The following is a 6,800-nucleotide window of genomic DNA, read 5'->3' on the forward strand; positions in this document are numbered from 1 at the left end:
CATTGTTATGCACTTGAACGCCATCAAACGGATTTGTCGCTACTTGAAGGGTACTTTACACTATGGTTTGGTATACACAAAAGGTCGTGGCAACTATCTACTATATGGTTTCTCTGACATTGATCTTGCTGGAAGTGTTGAGGATCAAAAAAATACAGGTGGCGTGGCTTTTTATCTCGACGAAAGCTTGATTACATGGGTCTCGCAGAAGCAACGATGTGTTGCCTTGTCATCATGTGAAGCAGAGTTTATGGCTGCTACCACTGCAGCGTGTCAAGGAATATGGCTTCAGAGAGTGCTAAGTCGGGTCATGGATGTTAAGGCCGGTCCAGTTGTTCTTTATATCGATAATAAATCTGCTATAGACCTTGCCAAAAATCCAGTCTTCCATGGTAGGAGTAAGCACATTGATGTGCGTTATCACTTCATAAGAGATTATGTTGAGCAGGGTTTGATCTAATCAAGCACCTCAGAACTAGCAAGCAACGAGCAGATATTTTAACCAAGGCCTTGCCCGTAACAAAATTTGAACAGATGAGGAGTTTACTAGGAGTTCAGAATCTAGAACATGTTTAGATTAAGGGGGAGCATGTTGGGTTTAATTCTAAACATGTTTTATTTGTTTGTTTTGTTTAATATTGATTTGAATAAATCAACGTGTACATGTTAAAGTAGTAATAGTCAGTTAGGAGTTCATGTAGATAAATCAGGAGTGTAGCATGGTTTTTAGGTGTCATAGACGTTAGTTGCTTTCTTTATTATCCCTGTAATGCTTTCAGTTTATATCAAGTAATCCCAGTTGCATTTTCAAACGATTATCATTACTCTGATTCATATCGCATCAGTTTGATTCCAACACATATAGCTATTTCTAAATTACTAGATTTAAAAAAATTAATTTTAATGTTAGAGTAGAACTCAAGTTACCCAATTTCTAGTTACTAAACTTAAACTGCATATTACATAATTTGATGCATTTCTAAATAAATAGCAGCAAATGAGGTGATAAACAACAAAAACACATAATTTAACGAAAGTGACAAAAATAGGAGGAGAAATATAACATTGAAAAAGGAGGTAGAAAACTACAAATCTCAGTCCCAATATTGGAGAGAAAAGGCCCACAAGGAAGAAGAGATGTTTTGCGACGTCCAGGTGAGAATGCGAAGACACCACTTTTCTCTTGTGAAGACTAGGAGGTTGCTGCTTTTTCTCTGTTAGAGAGACAATGGATTAAGGTTATGAAGGGTGCCCAACCTAAAAAAAATTTGAGCTCTCACCAGCCACTGCGTTATTATGCATTTGTAAGAACATGTGTAAAACAAATTTTATAGAGCTACCACGTCAAAGTCTCATTCTACTATAACCACATTTTCTTATACATCACACATGAGAGATGGATCAACTAAATTATAAATTTTATCATTGGCCCAAGAACTTTCAATTACTAAAATATTTTCTTCAAAAGTAGAGGGACAAATACAAGACAAATTTCAAAATCAACATTTTCATTCTGTTGTGCATTAGAGTTGAAATATATTGACCCCTCTTCACGTGACACTCTATATTTCAATTTCTGAAGAACAAACCAACCTACTCAACCATTAGGTAATAAATGAGTCTCCTTAAAAGAGTAAGAGTCCAAAGTAGTAAATTCAAGATGGCTGCTTCTGGCAATTTTACGTGCACATTGGCATACCAATAAAATCTTAGACCATACTTGTATTAAAGGTCTTGATATAATCTTTCTAATAATTGTCTCATTCCGACATCCGGAACTCCCGTAATAGTCAAAATAGTAGACACTGCGCAATGTGTTAATTATGCTTTTAAATCCAATTCTTCTCTTGTAAAATAATCTATTCTCCTGCAATATAACATAAATATTAATTAAATTATAATCCAATTTCATGCAAAATAATTCAAAAATATAGAGAAAGATCATACATCAATACTACATCGAAAGATCATAGATTTGAATTCCTCGAACAGCAGCAAATGAGTTGGATCCTTCTTTCTCAAAGTGTTTAAAATAAGAAATTCCCCATCAAAATAAGGACCCCGACCCATTGAATATCCTGTATGTTATAGAATGGAAACAAATATAGTCCTGGATCACACCTTGTTAGGTCACACACACTGTAGAAGGGGGTTGAATACAGTGTATAGTATAATCAAATCGAATTAAGAACACAAGTATGAAACAAAGAATAATCTTATTAATAAAACAGTATTACAATGGAACCGTTCTCTCTCAGTGATGAACAAATATCACGAGAGCTGCTAGGGTTACAATGAATAATATTCTCGATTAAGATAACACATATAGTGTAAACCCTATGTTGTGTTTATATAGACACACAGTTACAAGATAATCTTCTAATTGATATCGAATATAAGTCTGCATCCTAAAATATATCAATTAGTTATCTTTTCCTCCAAGTATTCTATTCTTCATAGAATTCTTCTCTATGCATATTTCTTCTTGTTTTAGTCTTGATCTTCTTTCCTTTCAATCAGCCGCCTTCCTTATCTGAAAGTCTTCTTAAGTCCTGATATTATCTCCTGATAAATATCTTCTGATATCTTAAGTTCTGATAACTTAAGTTCTGATATCTTAAGTTCTAACTTTAGTATAAGTACTGATTTCCAGTTAAGTCCTGATTTGTCCTGTTATTCAAGATCTGAAAACTAAACACAAATCATTATTAGACATGACATCACAAATATATATAACACACCTTACTTGTTGAATAAACTTTAAATGTTATTCTTAAGTGGGTTTGTTAAATTTAGAAGTTAATAAAGAAATGAAAGGCCAGGAGTTTATTCTATAGATGAAAGGTCAGGAGCTATTTTTCTTTAAAGTCTATAAGTAGATTGTTCCTTTCACTGAAAAAATATACAAGAGAAATAATAGTTGATTGGTTTTACAAGTGAAACAAAGGAATCTTGCCTCTGTATTTTATCAAATTGGTATCAGAGCCGATGACGAATGTGATGGGTCAAATACCGGTGCCTCGACTAACAAAGGGGAACTACGAGAAATGGAGCATTTAAATGAAAGTTTTTCTCGGTTCTCAAGATGCATGGGAGGTGGTCGAAGAAGGTTTCGAAGAACCAGCAAATACAACAGGTTATTCGGTGGCACAAAATAAGGCATTGAAAGAGACGCGATCAAAGGATAAGATGGCACTATACACGTTATTTCGAGCCGTTGACGAGTCGGGCTTTGAGAAGATTGTCGGTGCAACTACTTAAAAAGAAGCGTGGGACATTTTAGAAAAAGTGTTTAAAGGAGCCGACCGAGTCAAGCAGGTGCGTCTCCAAACTCTTCTTGGCGAATTGGAGAGCATGAAGATGAAGGAGTCAGAATGTGTATCTGACTATATCACAAGTGTACAGCCTGTGGTGAACCAACTTAACCGAAATGGTGAAAAGTTAACTGATCATACTCGAAAGTGGGGCATTTTGCAAAAGAATGTAAATTCGTTAAACGAGTGAAAGAAACAACCAACCTAGCCTTGAAAGATGAAACGAATGGAGATATTCTCTTAATGGCTCAAAATAAAGGCAGTAGCAATAATGACTCTCTGTGGTATCTTGACTCAGGGGCAAGCAATCATATGTGTGGTCATGAGTACCTGATCAAAGAAATGCAAAAGATTGAAGCTGGACATGTGTCATTTGGGGATGCATCAAAGATGGAGGTAAAAGGCCGAGGTACGGTCTGTTACCAACAAAAGGATGGCTTAATAGGGTCTATCCAAGATGTTTATTACATACCAGACATCAAGACCAACATTTTGAGTATAGGGCAACTCACAGAGAAAGGTTACTCGATTCTTTTAAAAGACTGTCTATTACACTTGAATGACAAGCAAGGGCGTTTGGTTGCTCGAGTTGAAATGGAAAGAAATGGCATATACAACTGAACTTGAGAAGCATACGAGAAAAATATTTGCGAGTCAATATAGAAGACAAGGCATCCCTCTGGCATCTCCGTTTTGGTTACCTACATCATGGCGGCCTAAAAGATTTAGCAAAGAAAAATATGGTACATGGACTACGAAGGAAATTTTTATGAAGAATGTGTACTTTTGACTTACTTTTAATTTTCAGAAAGAAATTTTATATCAATTTTTGATTTCGTATAAGATATAAGAATTTCATTTCGAACTATATAAGAAATAAGATGCGAGAATCTTTCGAATCCCAGACTCTACGTTTCGAACCCGTTCGTAAATTACGTTATAGTTCTGGAACTAGTCTTAGATATCTATTAAGGGCGCGTAATTATTGAACTTTAGATGCCGACCACTGGAAAAGTGTGTTATAAAGAATAAGAATAAGAATAAGATGTCGGCAAAGTGTGGCCAAGGATCAAGACTGTGGTGTTTATAAGAATTATCATTTCGTTCTGTTTTACTCTGTTCTAATATGTTATATAATCTGCTTTATTCTGTTTAAAATTTTGAATTTTAAAATATAAAACTTTGGGTTGGATTTACTTTAGAAAATATTTTACAAAATAATTATTATTTTAAGAAAAATCATTTTATAAAAAACACCCATTGTTTTTCAGTTAAATAGTCAGTCAATTTGTACTTGCTGAGCTTTATAGCTCATCTCTTTTAATATTTCAGGTTCAGAATTCGGAGCATGTTAAGAATAAGGAATGAGAACTATGTGGATTATCTGTTTAGACAATTAATATCAGATTTGTGGAGCCGCGTCTCTGTTTTTATGATTTTGGTTATTGAGTTTAACCGTTGTTTTGACCTTTGTAATATCTTGTATTATCGAATAAGAATATATTTTATTTAAGTTTTTGTATTTAAAATTAATAGTCCGGAAGTACGGGCTGCTTCATTTGGTATTATAGCAGGCTGTCCTTCGGAGTGTATTAAGTATGGGACTAGTACATTCCCTAGAATGTCTATTGAGAATTGGCTAAGTCGAGAATCAGGATCTGTCTAAATAATTAGGATATGATCAACTGTTGTGATATGATTATCTATTGGAAGCTTCATTATCATCCGTTGCTAATCTTCAGTCATCCGTTGATATATACAAATGATTGTCCGTTGAAGCTAGAGCATTTATCCGTTGATCAGGCTATCTGTTGAGAATGACTTGGATGAAAAGTCAGGACTGCGAGATAAATCAGAAGGTGTTGGTTTATAGGATCGTAGTTGATTTAGATATGTATAGAAAGTGTTAGAGTTATACTGTAACATATATTGTAATTGATAGAGGATTGATTGTAGTTGTGTATTATATAAACATAGAATAGGTTATCACAAGAGTGATAAGTGCTTAACTCGAGTATTCGCATAACCTAGAAGCTCTTAAGAATATTGTTCTTGAGAGAGTTTTGTAACGGTTTATTAAAGATCAATATAAACTGTTATTTGATTCATCTGTTCTTACTTTACTTTCATAATACATCGATTTGTTTAGTAATTATATCCAACCCCCCTTAAACAATTACTTTAGTGGGCAACAAGTGATATCAGAGCGGTCAAATTAACTGTTAATTTGCAAAAGTCAAGATGTATAGAAGTAAGTATGAAAGTACGAAGATTCCCATCCATATCTCCAATCCACCTTATTCAAGCTGATTTATGACACCCAAACAGCAATTCAGGCATCCACAAGTGCCAGCACTAAAAGTTTACTCAAAGCGCATCTGGAAGCTCTACAGCTGCATAAAATTCAAGTCTCCAACACAGTCAGGATGTGGATGCAATCAAGCAAGAAATTTCTGAAGTCAAACAAGATTTTGTGGCAAGGTTGGATGCCAGATTTCCAGGAACCACCATGACTGAGATAGCTCAAAAGCTAAGGAAATAAGCTGATCTAAACAGAACGGTTGAGGCCATGAACTCTAGGTTATCTTATGTGGAGAAGTCAGTGGCCAACATACTTGCAAATTAGGAAGCTCAGACTGCTTTATTCCAACAGTTGGTGGCTGCACAACTCCCTTCTTCTCAACAACTTGATGCTAACAAAAAGGGGGAGAAAGGCTCATCAAGTGAGGGGGAGAAACTGCTCAACATTCAAGTCAGCAAAGTAATTGTGCCAGCAATTGCTTTCACTAAGCCACCAGAAGTGGATAGTATTGATCTTATCAATCTTGCAGCAGCTAAACTGGAATCAAATGACAAACTGGCAAAGATTGATGTAGCAGCAGCTGAGAAGTAGCTAGATGATAAATGGAAGAAGATTGATGCAGATATTCAAAAGAAATTTGGTCAGATACAGAAACCAGACAAAACTTTTTATCACCACTCACGAGTCACACAAATCCGAGTGAATGAAATGAGTCTTGGTAGCTTGGAAAAAGGCCAAACTTCATGGATCAAATCTCCAAAACTCAATCTAATTCTGAAGCCTAAAAGGAACTATTCAATGTTCTCAGACAAAAACCCTATGGATCTTATGTTTGAGACACCTAGGCCAGGTGAAAAGAAGTTGTTGGCAAGGTCAATTGCATTTTACAAAGATCCATCTGATTCAGTTCAAAAGAAGAGAATTGCCAAAATTTACAGGAATGGAAAAGAGATCTGTGTGGTGGCTGGACACCTTCTATTTGTAGAAGCTAAGAAGGAAGAAAAAGAAAGAACCAAGCAAGAAAAGAAGCAGGCTGCTTTAGATGCTAAGAATCTCAAACAAAAGAAGGAGCAAGCTGCTATCTTGGCCAAACTTTAAGCTCTCAAATCTACAACTGAGATTTCTGAAAAACCAATTGTGATTACTGAAGCTCAAGATCAACAAATGCAAAATGAATCTCCACA

This window comes from Apium graveolens, chromosome 10, assembly GCF_009905375.1.
Source record: "Apium graveolens cultivar Ventura chromosome 10, ASM990537v1, whole genome shotgun sequence".
Lineage (NCBI taxonomy): Eukaryota > Viridiplantae > Streptophyta > Magnoliopsida > Apiales > Apiaceae > Apium > Apium graveolens.